Below are 13,984 nucleotides of genomic sequence, written 5' to 3'. Positions count from 1 at the left end.
ATTTAACAGCTCAGGGTGTCCACTCGAATACCCTGGCCTACAAGTCTTAGTAAATTTGGTGAGGAGTAAGTGGGTAAGACTTCAGAGGGTTGTTTGCTTTCACCCTTGTTTTCAACCAGGCATTAGCAGTGGCCCCCGATTTCAGATTAGGGAAGTGAGGCCTGAAACATTAGGGAACAGTGAAGCCCTGGAAACGGTGTCTGTTCAAGGTGGGACGACCCGGGATGCACTGGCAGTGCACAGGCTTTGGAAAGGCCATCGACTGATCGACTGGACATCGTCTGCCGGGGACCCTCCTTACCCCACCACATGGCACCTCTTTTAAGGGCAACCTAGAATGGTCTAGGGAAGGCGCTGTACACACTTTGTTGGCCGAAGCTAGTCCCGCACAGTTCTGCCCTAGTCAGGTGTCCTCTTAGTAATAAAGGGTTAACATCCGGGCCTCTCCTAACCAACCACCACCGCCGAATGCAAAGGAGCTGCATCTCCCGAGCAACCACCGGCGTCCGCAGCTTCCCCCTGATTGGAGGGCCACGCGCGCGCCGGCGAGCGATTGGTACGCGGTGTCACGAAGCGGCGGGGGTGTGACGGCAGCGATGCGTTGCTAGTAGTACCTGGAGCGGTTTAGCTCGCAGGACTGCGCCTTCGTGTAAGCCTGCGGTCAGGAGAGGGAGTGGACGAGAAAGCCGCGGAGGGCGCCCGGGTTGCGCGGCCGCTGAGCCTGGCCGCGCTGCTGCCACTGGCTGCCCTACGCAGGGCAGCCGGGCCCGCCTCTTCCGCCGCCGCAGCTGCCCCGGCGTCTAGTCGACAACACATCCTTTGCTTTCCGTCCCTCCGCAAGCGCGACGCGGTGTGCTCCGCCCCTCCCGACGGGTGCGGATCTCCAAGTCGCCGACTCTGTCGTGGGGTCTGACAGCTGCCCTCCAGGTCAGGCCGGTGCGACTGGGTAGTCGGAGAGTATCTTGGAGGAACGCGGGCTGCGCAGGTGACCCGGTAGTCTTCAAGTGCTGTGCATTGAAGGCTCCTGTAGAAGTTGGATCCGAAGGATTTCCCTGTCCCACTAGGAAATTGATTCCAGCCTAGAGTTTAGCGTATGGATGATGTGTATATAATTCTGTAACCCGTTTTTATAACTTAGGGATAGTTTCACACATTAGTAAAAAACGGTTCATTACAAGTCAATATTTTTAATGGCTACAGAGGATTCTGGATCTCTATGCGGGGGGAAAAGTTTAAAAGAGATGTCTTTTGTGGCTAGTATTCCATAGAACAGAGGATAAAACTGACTCCGAGTTTCTGAAATTATTCAGCGCTATACTATCTTCCTTTTATTTTTGGTGTGTTGTTTAGAAGTTTTTCAAGAGAGAGGTTTTGGAAGTTGATTGAGAAATGGTTTTTTGATGCCATCACTCTTAATAACTATCTATTTTTTAAATAATTGGTAAAAATTCCAGAAGTACTTTTCTCTTTACCAGCCATCTGCCTCTTCCTCTCCCATAAATTAGCTGTTCTTGTTCTTGTTCGTGCATCATTTCCAATCCTGTCTTTGAGTCTTCATTGCCCTTTCTTTTCTAACATCATGGGATTCTGTAATATGCTGTCTAGCATGACCACACACGACTGCAGAAGCTATCTATAAACCCACCTTTTAATACTAGCCAGGTCTTTGACCTGCTGGAGCTTCCATTTGCTCCTCTGCTGTCGTCTAGTGTTCCAGCCTGGCTTAACCAGATTTCATGGCCTCATTTTGTCCTCTGTTACGGTGATGTGTACTGCTGAAAAGTGTAACTGTTTTCTAGGCATACATTTCAGTTTTACATTTGGTTACCAACCTTGCTTCCTTTGGGTATTTGAAACGCCAAATTTACGGTGGGTGTTCTGTTGCAGTTAGTGCTGTACTAGGCAGCTGTCTTTCTTTCAGCCCGTAGTTACTTTACCTATTCTTGTGATAGGTGAAAGACATCCAAATCTCTCATTCTGTTACCTTCTCCCACTCCCGGCTTGTTTATTATATTCAGGGTATTGCTGTGGGAGAATACTGTGTGAAGGAAATGCTCCTTTTATCTTCTGTCTCTAAAAGCAAGCCCTGGTCACCCATGCTTTTATTTCTGTAATGGTGATTTCAGCATTCCTGACCCCTGACTTGTGTTGCTAGAGCTGCTGCTGTGTAGGTGGGAGTCCTGTTGGCTTTGGGGGAACAGACTCTGATAATTCTGTAGTACATTCTTATTTAAAATATAATACAGTATGATAAGTATATTCTTAAGAATCCACATGTTATCCTAATCATACTGTAAAACCGGTTTCCGTGAGGGGTCAAGAAGAGGTGTTAGGGATTAGCTGTGTACAAACTCAGTTTTCCTACAGGCGTTTCAATGTATTAAAGGTATAAGAAATAAAACCTAAATAATATAGCCATTTATTTAAGAGTAATGACCTTTTTACCCCTATCACCAGCAGTATTAGCATGGTGCTTTGTATTATTATATTTACTCATTATTTTGATAGTGTAACAGCACTCAGAGCAGTTGTACTGGCAGTGACAAAACTTGTCTTCCTGTGAGGCCAACTCTTTAGAACCACTGGCAGTCTGCACAGTGCAATTCAGGTTCCCTGATTAATAATCCAATTAGTGTTATAAAAATTCACACTATTGCAGAAATCTCTGTATGTGCATGTATGTTATGACCTGGATAAACTTTGGTGGACTTAATTTGGAGTGAATCATAACAGATTCCCATGGGAAATCAGCACTCCTCCAAACTAACTTCTGGAGCATAAGCAAACATTCCTTCATCTCTACAACAGGGATGATACCTTACGTATGTCACAGGTTTGTTTTAAGTATCAGTTGAGAGATTGAATATTTATTTACTCTTTATTTGAACAAATCTTTAACGAGTACCATGTAACAGAACTGGTGTGCAAGGTGATAGGCTGGTAAGTCAGAATTGGTCCTTCCTTTAAGTAACTTATAGTTCAGTAGAGTATAAAAAACATGTTAAAAATGAAACTGGTTGTAAAAAAAATTCACTGCAGAGTATCAGGTGACTGTGATACTCAACTAAAAAGTACTGCAACCAGTTGTGGGACAGACTGGTGCTCAGGCAGAGAGGAAGACTCAAAATTCTCACTGGTTAAGTGGGAGTTTGTCATATGCAAACGTAATTCTTTAACAAGACACAGTCAAGGTGCTGTGCTGTTTCTCAAGAAACATAAATGACCAGTAACCACTTGAAAAATTATTCCACCTCACTGGTAATCAAAGACAGACAAATTTACATATAGTAAATATATTCTTCCCTGGTCAAACTGGCAAGGATTTTGTTTTGCATAGTAACTGGTATTGACTAGAGTGTTGGGAAATGGGTCTCTAACAGTGGTGATAGAAGTTTTGTTCAGGTGGCTAATTTAGCAAAATTCTTAAAAACCTTAAAAATGTGCATACTTCACCAATTTTGTTTCCACAAGTAGACTTGATAAAGTCTATTTTCAAAAAAAAAATTGAAATTAGTTGTAACGGGTGCAATATATGATAGGTAGGCGTGCAAAAGAGAGCAACCGTAATAGGCTTTGTGAAATAGTTGCTACTTGAGCTGAATCTTGAAAGATGATTAGGTGCTTGTTAGGTAGCTAAGCCTGGGGATGGTGGGTGGTGGAGCAAAGCAGGAGCAATGGTAAAGAGGCTGATGTGTTCTGAAGCTGCAGGTGCAAATGACTGAAGTACAGAGGTGGTACACATGGGATGAGATGTGTATAAATAAAATGGGTCTGGAAGGTGAAGTTCATGATCTTAAGAGCATTTCTAAGGAGTCTGAATTTTATTCTGTAGACAGTGGGAAACCATCGTAGGGCTATGAGCGAAGAAATAACACAATCAGTTCTACATTTTACAAAGATAACTGCTCCACAACATATGTCATTAGGGAAATGCAAATTAAAACAATGAGCTACGTCTACATGTATGCCTGTTAGAATGGCCAAAATCCAGAACACTAATAACATCAAGTGCTGGCAGGGATATGGAGCAATAGGAACTCTTATTCATTGCTGGTGGGAATGCAAAATGGTACATCCACTTTGGAAAACACTTCACAGTTTTTTTAGAAAACATATTGTAAGAGGCAGCAGTCATTCTTGTTGGAAATGTATATCCGCAGAAGTTGAAAATTTATGTCTATACAAAGACTTGCATGTGGACATTTATAGCAGTTTTCTTCATAATTGCCAAAACTTGGAAGCAATCAAGATGTGTCCTTCAGTAGGTAAATGGATAAGTAAATAGTAGTACATTCAGACAATGGAATATTATCCTATGCTGTAAAGAAATGAGCTATCAATCCATGAAAAGATCCAGAGGAAACTTAAATGCATATTACTAAAGGAAAGAAACCAATCTGAAAAGGCTGTCTACATGCTGTATGATTCCAACTATATGACTTTCTGGAAAAGGCAAATTATGGGGATGGTAAAAAGATCAGTGGTTGCCAGGGATTGGTGGGAGGAAGGGATGAATAGGTGAAATACATGATTTTTAGGGCAGTGGAAACACTCCATATCATACCATAACATGATGGATCCGTCATTATACGCTGTCCAATCCAGTAGAATGCACAACACCAAAAACTACCCTTAATGTAAACTGTGGTCTTCGGTGATCATGATGAGTCAGCATAGGGTGGTTGATTGTAACCAACAGTGGGGAGGCTGTGCATGTGTGGGGCCAGGAGTATTTGGGAACTCTACTTTCTGTTCAGTTTTTATGCAGTGGGGTAAAGTATTTGAAGGGAAAAAAATTCAGGTTTTATACTAACTTGGGTTCATTTCCCTCCTTTAGTACGCGTTAGTGGTTTCACTGCATTGCTTTCCAAAGTCACATATAAAATATTTCTAGAACTTTGTGTGACCTTTCCTTGTGCTTGAATGTAGATAATTGAGAGTAAAATCATTTTCGAAATGTGTGATACCCTAATCCACTTTTCACTGAACTTTCTTTTTAAGAAAAGATAACTGTTCGCATTATAGAGAATGTATTAGAAGAATAAAGGACAGTAGTCAGGGATCGTATCTAGACTTTTAAAATTGCTCAGTTGAGAGCTAATGAAGACCTGAACTAAACCCTAATCAGTGTGGATAGAAAGGGTAGCATATTACAGAAATATTAAGAAAGAATTGTACTGCTAGGATTGATCACTTCTGGGTATTTTGGGGAGGGAGAAAATATCTAAAATGATTCTTAGTATTCTGGTTTGAGTGACTACGTTGATGGTGGTGCTCTTTACCAAGATGGAGACTGTAGGACAAGTAGATTTGTGGGAAAGATGATTAGTTTTGCCTATGCTGGATTTCAGGTGTCTGTCTAGTGTCCAGATTTCAGATGTGCATGAAGTATCATGCCTTTGGAATGGAGATGTAGGTTATTAGTCAAACACAATCTTTTAAAAATAACTGCTCCTTTAGATACATTGCTATGCAAATTGCATCACTTTAGTGATATCTCATATCCTTTAGCCAAAAAAGGAAATGTAAAACTTTATTCACCTCCAATTTTTCTTCTTGAATCCTGTATTTCCCTAGTGTTCACTTTCTGTGCACCTAGATTCTACTTACTACTATCTTATTCTCTTTGTGAGACTTTACCCAATCTAAAATACATTTCAAAACTTACACATCTCTGGGGAATACTTCCCAATTCATTCTATGAGGTCAATAGTACCTTGATGCCAAAACCAGACAAAGGCATAAAGAAAACGAGGTATCTCTTATGGTATAGTCACAAAAATCCTCAAAAAATACTAAACCAAATCTAGCAGCATATGTGAAGGACTATGTGGCTTTTAGAGATAGAATATATTCCAGAATGCAATGTTGGTACAACATATAAAAGTTAATGTTAGAAAACATGGCGACATGAGAGGAGAGACAGAGTCTTCCTCCTAAAACTGGATACAATTAGAAAATATAGTTGGCGCAACTAATCCTGAGAGAGCAACAGCAAAGAGGATGGCGTCAGACTGCATACACCTGGAGAAGGGAGCAGTCCTCACTGAATGGGGTAATGTACCAGAGCTGTCACTCAGCAGGACCCAAGCCCTTCCCCCCTTCTCCCACCCCAGCTCACCAGTGGGAGGAAGAGAAACAGAGCAGGGAGGGAGTGGAAGGCTTGGGACTTTTGAATACCTAGCTCTGGAGATCTGCTCTGGGAGCACAAACCTACATTTCATGGTGCTTTCATATGACTCGCATGACTACCAGGTTGGAAAGTTAATACAGGCAGAGTTCCTGGGGGAGACTGGGATTCTGGCCACTTGTGGCAAGCAGGGATCCATATTCAAATGCTCTGGGACAAAAACTTATACCTGTGTGACCGGCCCACTGGCTCAGGCAGTGGAGACAGGCACAGCAGCCGGGAGGTGAGGAACAGCTCTTTCCTCCCCCTAGGCACCAGTACCACTTCCCTGCGACCCCCGACACTGCTTCAGGGGCTGACCAGCTCCAGAGTGGAGCTTCTGGACACTAGAGGGCACCATATACAAACATGAAATGCCAAAGGAACTTTGTCCAGAGTAAAATTATTAATACAACTCCTGAGAAAGATTTAAATGATATGGACCTCATGACTCTTCCTGAAAAGGAGTTCAAAATAAAAATCACCAACATTCTAATGGAGGTACAGAAAGACATCCAAGAACTCAGGAATGAATTCAGGTTGGAGATGCAATCGTTGAAGAGCACGATGAAGCATATTAAAAGCAGGTTGGATATGGTGGAGGAGACAATAAATGAAATAGAAACTACAGAAGAGGAATACAAAGAAGATGAGGCACAGAGAGAAAAAAGGATCTCTAAAAATGAACGAATATTGAGAGAACTGTGTGACCAATCCAAGCGGAACAATATTCGCATTATAGGGATACCAGAAGAAGAAGAGAGAGAGAAAGGAATAGAAAGTGTCTTTGAGGAGGTAGTTGCTGAAAACTTCCCCAGTATGGGGAAGGAGATAGTCTCTCAGGCCATGGAGATCCACAGCTCTCCCAACACAAGGGACCCAAGGAAGACAACACCAAGCCACATAGTAATTAAAATGGGAAAGATCAAGGATAAGGACAGAATGTTAAAGGCAGCCAGAGACAGAAATAAGATCACATACAAAGAAGAGCCCATCAGGCTATCATCAGACTTCTCAGCAGAAACCTTACAGGCCAGAAGGGAGTGGCATGATGTATTTAATGCCATGAAGCAGAAGGGCCTGGAACCAAGATTACTTTATCTGGCAAGATTATCATTTAAATTTGAAGGAGGGATGAAACAATTTCCAGATAAGCAAAAACTGAGAGAATTTACCTCCCACAAACCTACAGTCTATTTTGGAGGGACTGCTATAGATGGAAGTGTTCCTAAGGTTTAATAGCTGTCACCAGAGGTAAGAAAACCACAGTAAAGAAAGTAGAGCAACTAATTACAAAGCAAATGCAAAATTAAATTAACTATCTTCAAAGTTAATCAAGGGATAGACAAAAAGTACAGAATTTGATACCTAATATATAAAGAATGAAGGAGGAAGAAAAAGGAGAAGAAATAGAAAAGAAGCTTTAGATTGTGTTTGTAACAGCATACTAAGTGAGTTAAGTTAGACTCTCAGATAGTAAGAAAGTAACCTGGAACCTTTGGTAACAATGAATCGAATGCCTGAAATGGCAATAAGTACATACCTATCTATAATCACCCTAAATGTAAATGGACTGAATGCACCAATCAAAAGACATAGAGTCACTGAATGAATAAAAAAACAAGACCCATCTATCTGCTGCTTACAAGAGACTCACCTAAAACCCAAAGACATGCACAGACTAAAAGTCAAGGGATGGAAAAGATATTTCATGCAAACAATAGGGAGACAAAAGCAGGTGTTGTAGTACTAGGATCAGACAAAATGGACTTCAAAACAAAGAAAGTAATAAGAGATAAAGAAGGACATTACATAATGATAAAGGGGTCAGTCCAACAAGGGGATATAACCATTATAAGTATATATGCACCCAACACAGGAACACCAGCATATGTGAAACAAACAGTAACAGAACTAAAGGAGGAAATAGAATGCAATGCATTCATTTTAGGAGACTCCAACACACAATTCACTCCAAAGGACAGATCCACCAGACAGAAAATAAGTAAGGACACGGAGGCACTGAACAACACACTAGAACAGATGGACCTAATAGACATCTATAGAACTGTACATCCAAAAGCAACAGGGTACACTTTCTTCTCAAGTGCACATGGAACATTCTCCAGAATAGACCACATACTAGGCCACAAAAAAAGCCTCAGTAAATTCAGAAAGATTGAAATTCTACCAAACAACTTTTCAGACTACAAAGGTATAGAACTTGTACATAAATTGTACAAAGAAATAAAAAGGCCCACAAACACATGCAGGCTTAACAACATGCTACTAAATAATCAATGGATCAACAACCTAATTAAGATGGAGATCAAGCAATATATGGAAACAAATGACAACAACAACAACACAAAGCCCCAATTTCTGTGGGATGCAGCGAAAGCAGTCTTAAGAGGAAAGTATATAGCAATCCAGGCATATTTAAAGAAGTAAGAACAAACCCAAGTGAATAGTCTAAAGACACAATTATCAAAATTGGAGAAAGAAGAACAAATGAGTCCTAAAGTCAGCAGAAGGAGGGACATAATAAAGAGTAGAGAAGGAATAAATAAAATTGAGAAGAAAAAAACAAGAGAAAAAAATCAATGAAACCAAGAGCTGGTTCTTTGAGAAAATAAACAAAGTAGATAAGCCTCTAGCCAGACTTATTAAGAGAAAAAGAGAATAAAAAATGAGAATGGAAACATCACGTCAGACCCAACAGAAATACAAAGAATTATTAGAGACTACTATAAAAACCTATATGCTAACAAGCTGGAAAACCTAGAAGAAATGAACAACTTCCTAGAAAAATACAACCTTTCAAGACTGACCAAGGAAGAAACACAAAATCTAAACAAACCAATTAACAGCAAAGAAACTGAAGCAGTAATCAAAAAACTACCCAAGAACAAAACCCCCGGGGCCAGAAGGATTTACCTCAGAATTTTATCAGACATACAGAGAAGATACAATACTCATTCTCCTTAAAGTTTTCCAAACAATAGAAGAGGAGGGAATACTCCCAAACTCATTCTATGAAGCCAACATCACCCTAATACCAAAACCAGGCAAAGACCCCACCAAAAAAGAAAACTACGGACCAGTATCCCTGATGAGTATAGATGCAAAAATACTAAAAAAAAATTAGCAAACCGAATTCAAAAATACATCAAAAGGATCATACACCATGACCAAGTGGGATTCATCCCAGGGATGCAAGGATGGTACAACATCCAAAAGTCCATCAACATCATCCACCACATAAACAAAAAGAAGGACAAAAAACACATGATCATCTCCATAGATGCTGAAAAAGCATTCTACAAAATTCAACATCCATTCATGATAAAAATTCTGAACAAAATGGGTATAGAGGGCAGGTACCTCAACATAATAAAGGCCATATATGATAAACCACAGCCAACATCATACTGAACAGTGAAAAGCTGAAAGCTTTTCCTCTGAGATCGGAAACAAGACAGGGATGCGCACTCTCCCCACTGTTATTCAACATAGTACTGGGGGTCCTAGCCATGGCAATTAGACAAAACAAAGAAATACAAGGAATCCAGATTGGTAAAGAAGAAGTTAAACTGTCACTATTTGCAGATGACATAATATTGTACATAAAAAACCCTAAAGACTCCACTCCAAAACTACTAGAACTGATATCGGAATACAGCAAAGTTGCAGGACACAAAATTAACACACAGAAATCTGTGGCTTTCCTATACACTAACAATGAACTAATAGAAAGAGAACTCAGGAAAACAGTTCCATTCACAATTGCATCAAAAAGAATAAAATACTTAAGAATAAACCTAACAAAGGAAGTGAAAGACCTATACCCTGAAAATTATAAGACACTCTTAAGAGAAATTAAAGAGGACACTAACAAATGGAAACTCATCCCATGCTCTTGGCTAGGAAGAATTAATATTGTCAAAATGGCCATCCTACCCAAAGCAATATACAGATTTGATGCAATCCCTATCAAATTACCAACAACATTCTCCAACGAACTAGAACAAATAGTTCAAAAATTCATATGGAAACACCAAAGATCGAATAGCCAAAGCAATCCTGAGAAGGAAGAATAAAGTGGGGAGCATCTCACTCCCCAACTTCAAGCTACAGTGCCACAGTAATCAAGACAGTTTGGTAGTGGTACAAGAACAGAGCCACAGTCCACTAGAAAAGAATAGAGATCCCAGATACTAACCCAAACATATGGTCAATTAATATATGATAAAGGGGCCATGGACATACAATGGGGAAATGACAGTCTCTTCAAGAGATGATGCTGGCAAAACTGAGACAGCTACATGTAAGAGAATGAAACTGCATCATTGTCTAACCCCATACACAAAAGTAAATTCTAAATGCATCAAAGACATGAATGTAAGTCATGCAACCATAAAACTCTTAGAAAAGACATAGGCAAAAATCTCTTGGACATAAACATGAGTGACCTCTTCATGAACATATCTCCCCAGGCAAGGGAAACAAAAGCAGAAATGAAGAAGTGGGACTATATAGCTGAAAACCTTCTGTACAGCAAAGGACACCATCAATAGAACAAAAAGGTATCCTACAGTATGGGAGAATATATTCATAAATGACAGATCCGATAAAGGGTTGACATCCAGAATATATAAAGAGCTGATGCACCTCAACAAACAAAAAGCAAATAATCCAATTTAAAAATGGGCAGAGAAGCTGAACAGACAGTTCTCCAAAGAAGAAATTCAGATGGCCAACAGACACATGAAAAAATGATCCACATTGCTTGTCATCAGAGAAATGCAAATTAAAACCACAATGAGATATCACCTCACACCAGTAAGGATCACCACCATCCAAAAGACAAACAACAACAAATGTTGACGAGGTTGCGGAGAAAAGGGAATCCTCCTGCACTGCTGGTGGGAATGCAAATTAGTTCAACCATTGTGGAAAGCAGTATGGAGGTTCCTCAAAGAGCTCAAAATAGAAATACCATTTGACCCAGGAATTCCACTCCCAGGAATTTACCCTAAGAATGCAGCACTCCAGTTTGAAAAAGACAGATGCACCCCTATCCCTATGTTTATCGTAGCACAATTTACAATACCCAAGAAATGGAAGCAACCTAAGTGTCCATCAGTAGATGAATGGATAAAGAAGATGTGGTACATATACACAATGGAATATTATTCAGCCATAAGAAGAAAACAAATTCCCATTTGCAACAACCTGGATGAAGCTAGAGGGTGTTATGCTCAGTGAAATAAGCCAGGTGGAGAAAGACAAGTACCAAATGATTTCACTCATATGTGGATTATAAGAACAAAGAAAAACTGAAGGAACGAAACAGCAGCAGAATCACAGAACCCAAGAATGGACTAACAGTTACCAACGGGAATGGGACTGGGCAGGAGGGGTGGGAAGGGAGGGATAAGGGCAGGGAAAAACAAAGGGGGCCTGACGATTAGCATGTATAATGTGGGGGGGGGGACATAGGGAGGAATGTGCAGCACAAAGAAGACAAGTAGTGAGTCTACAGCATCTTACTACGCTGATGGACAGTGACTGTAATGGGATTTGTTGGGGGGGACTTGGTGAAGGGGGGAGTCTAGTAACCATAACGTTCTTCATGTAATTATAGATTAATGATAATAAAATGAATTAACAATAATTAATCAATGTTATACACCACATTAATAATATAAGAGACAAGACATCATCATCTCAACAGACACTGTAAGGGAAAGTATTTGGCAAAATTCAATACTCTGTGATAAAATAAAAGCAGACACTTAAGCAAACTAGGAATGGAAAGGAATGTCCTCAGTTTGATAAAGATTATCCCTGAAAACTCCATAGCTAAAATCATGCCTTACAGTGATAGACTGAATGAATTCCCCCTACAATCAGGAAGAAGACAAAGATGTCTGCTGTCACCTTTTCTATTCAACCTTGCATAGGAGATTCTGTGCAGGGCAATTGGTAAGAAAAGGAGATGAAGAGCATCAAGGTTGGAAAGGAAGTATAAACATGTATTTGTTTGACATGAACTTGTATGTAGAAAATCCTAAGGAATCTATTTAAAAAAACCTAGAACCAATGAGTCCAAGCAAGGTTACAGTGATCAAGACCAATATATTAAAATCAGCTGTATTTCTATACACTAGCAGTGATCAGTATGAAAATGAAACACAATGCCTTCTCTATAGTAACATCAAAAAGAATAAAATTCTTGGAATATATTTTTTAATGCAAAATTTGTTCTCTTAAAACATCATTGAAAGCAATTAAAGTTATAAGTAAACTGAAAGACATCGCATCACATCCATGGATTAGAAGGTTTAATATTGTCAAGATGGCCATACTCTCCAGATTAATTTACAGACTCAACACAGTCCTTATTAAAATCCAAACCAGTGTTTTGCAAAGTAGACAAGGTGATCCCTTTGAATATGGGAATTCAAAGGACTCAGAATAGCCTACAGTTTTGAAAGAGAAAAAAAAATTAGAGGACTCACACTTCCTGATTTCAAAACTTAGTGCAAAGCTGTGAAGACAGTATGGTAGTGGCGTAAGGGTAGACATAGATCAGTGGAATGGAATCAAGGGACGAGAATAAATCCTCACACTTATGATCAGGTGGTTTTCAACAGGGATGACAAGACAATTCTGTGAAAAGAGTGTAGTCTTTCCAACAAATGGTGCTGGGACAACTGGCTATTTACTTGTAAAAGAATAAAGCTGGACCCCATTTTACACCATCCACAAAAATAAACTCAAAGTGGCCTATAGACGTAAACATAAAAGCTAAAACTATACAATTCTTAGGAAAATATATACAACTAGATCTTTGTTACCCTGGATTAGGCAGAGCCATTAAAATATGACACCAAAAGCACAAGGAACAAAAGAAAAATAGCCAAATTGGTCTTCATTAAAATAAAAAACTTACATGCTTCAGAGGACACCATCAAGAAAGTTAAAAGGCAACCCACAAAAACTGGGGAAAATTTTTGTGATTCCTATATCTGTTAAGAGGCTTATATCTAGAAAACATTTTTTAAAAAATCCTTACAACTCAATAATGAAAAGACAACCCAATTAAAAATGGACAAAGAATCTAAACAGATTTTCTGAATAGACATTTATGTAAAGAAGGTATACAGATGGCAAATAAGCCCATGAAAAGATGATCAACATCATTAGTCATCAGAGAAAGGCAAATCACAACCACAATAAGATGCAGTCCCACACCCACTAAGATGGCTTTAATTTAACAAAAAGACAAAAAGTATCTACAAGGACGCGGAGAAGTCAGCACCCTCATTTATTGGTGGGAATGTAAAATGGTTTAGACCATCTCTGGAAGTTTGGTAGTTCACAAATTGTAAATATGGAGTTAAACCACATAACTCAGCAATTCCATTCCTAGGTCTGTATGGAAGAGAAAGGAAAACATGTCCACACAAAAACTTCTAATTGAATGTTTTCATACCATTATTCATAATAACCAAAAATTGCAAATAACCCAAAATACCAATCAACTGATGGCTGGATAAAAGTGGTATATCTATACAATGGACTATTATTCAGCAATAAGAAAGAATGAAGTACTGATACATCTTAGAACATGGAAGAACGTTGAAGACATTATAGTAAGTGAAAGAAGACAGTCACAAAAGATGACATTGCATGATTTGTTTATGTGACATGTACACAATAGGCAAAATTATAGAGACAGAAAGTTTATTAGTGGTTGCTTAGGGCTGAGAAGGCAAAGGAGAATTTGGGTGTGATGTCTAGAGTATG

At 39.5% G+C, this 13,984-nt stretch overlaps 1 protein-coding gene across 2 annotated transcripts in view; it reads left to right on the top strand.

Annotated features, from left to right (window-relative positions):
• The window catches only part of LOC140850431 (AN1-type zinc finger protein 4-like), a 77,413-nt gene that overhangs the window by 2,086 nt on the left and 61,343 nt on the right, over positions 1 to 13,984 (top strand). The window contains exon 1 of one of the 2 annotated variants that reach the window (XM_073241159.1): positions 488 to 927. The exons of the other annotated variant lie outside the window; for it this stretch is intronic. The gene's annotated coding sequence lies outside the window, so the exon portion shown is untranslated. Of the gene's footprint in view, positions 1 to 487; positions 928 to 13,984 lie in introns of those variants that run through there. 2 annotated transcript variants of the gene reach the window in all.

Source organism: Manis javanica, chromosome 7, assembly GCF_040802235.1.
Source record: "Manis javanica isolate MJ-LG chromosome 7, MJ_LKY, whole genome shotgun sequence".
Taxonomy (NCBI): Eukaryota; Metazoa; Chordata; class Mammalia; order Pholidota; family Manidae; genus Manis; species Manis javanica.
Note: the sequence above shows the minus strand (reverse complement) of the source record. Positions and strands in the feature narration are given on the sequence as shown.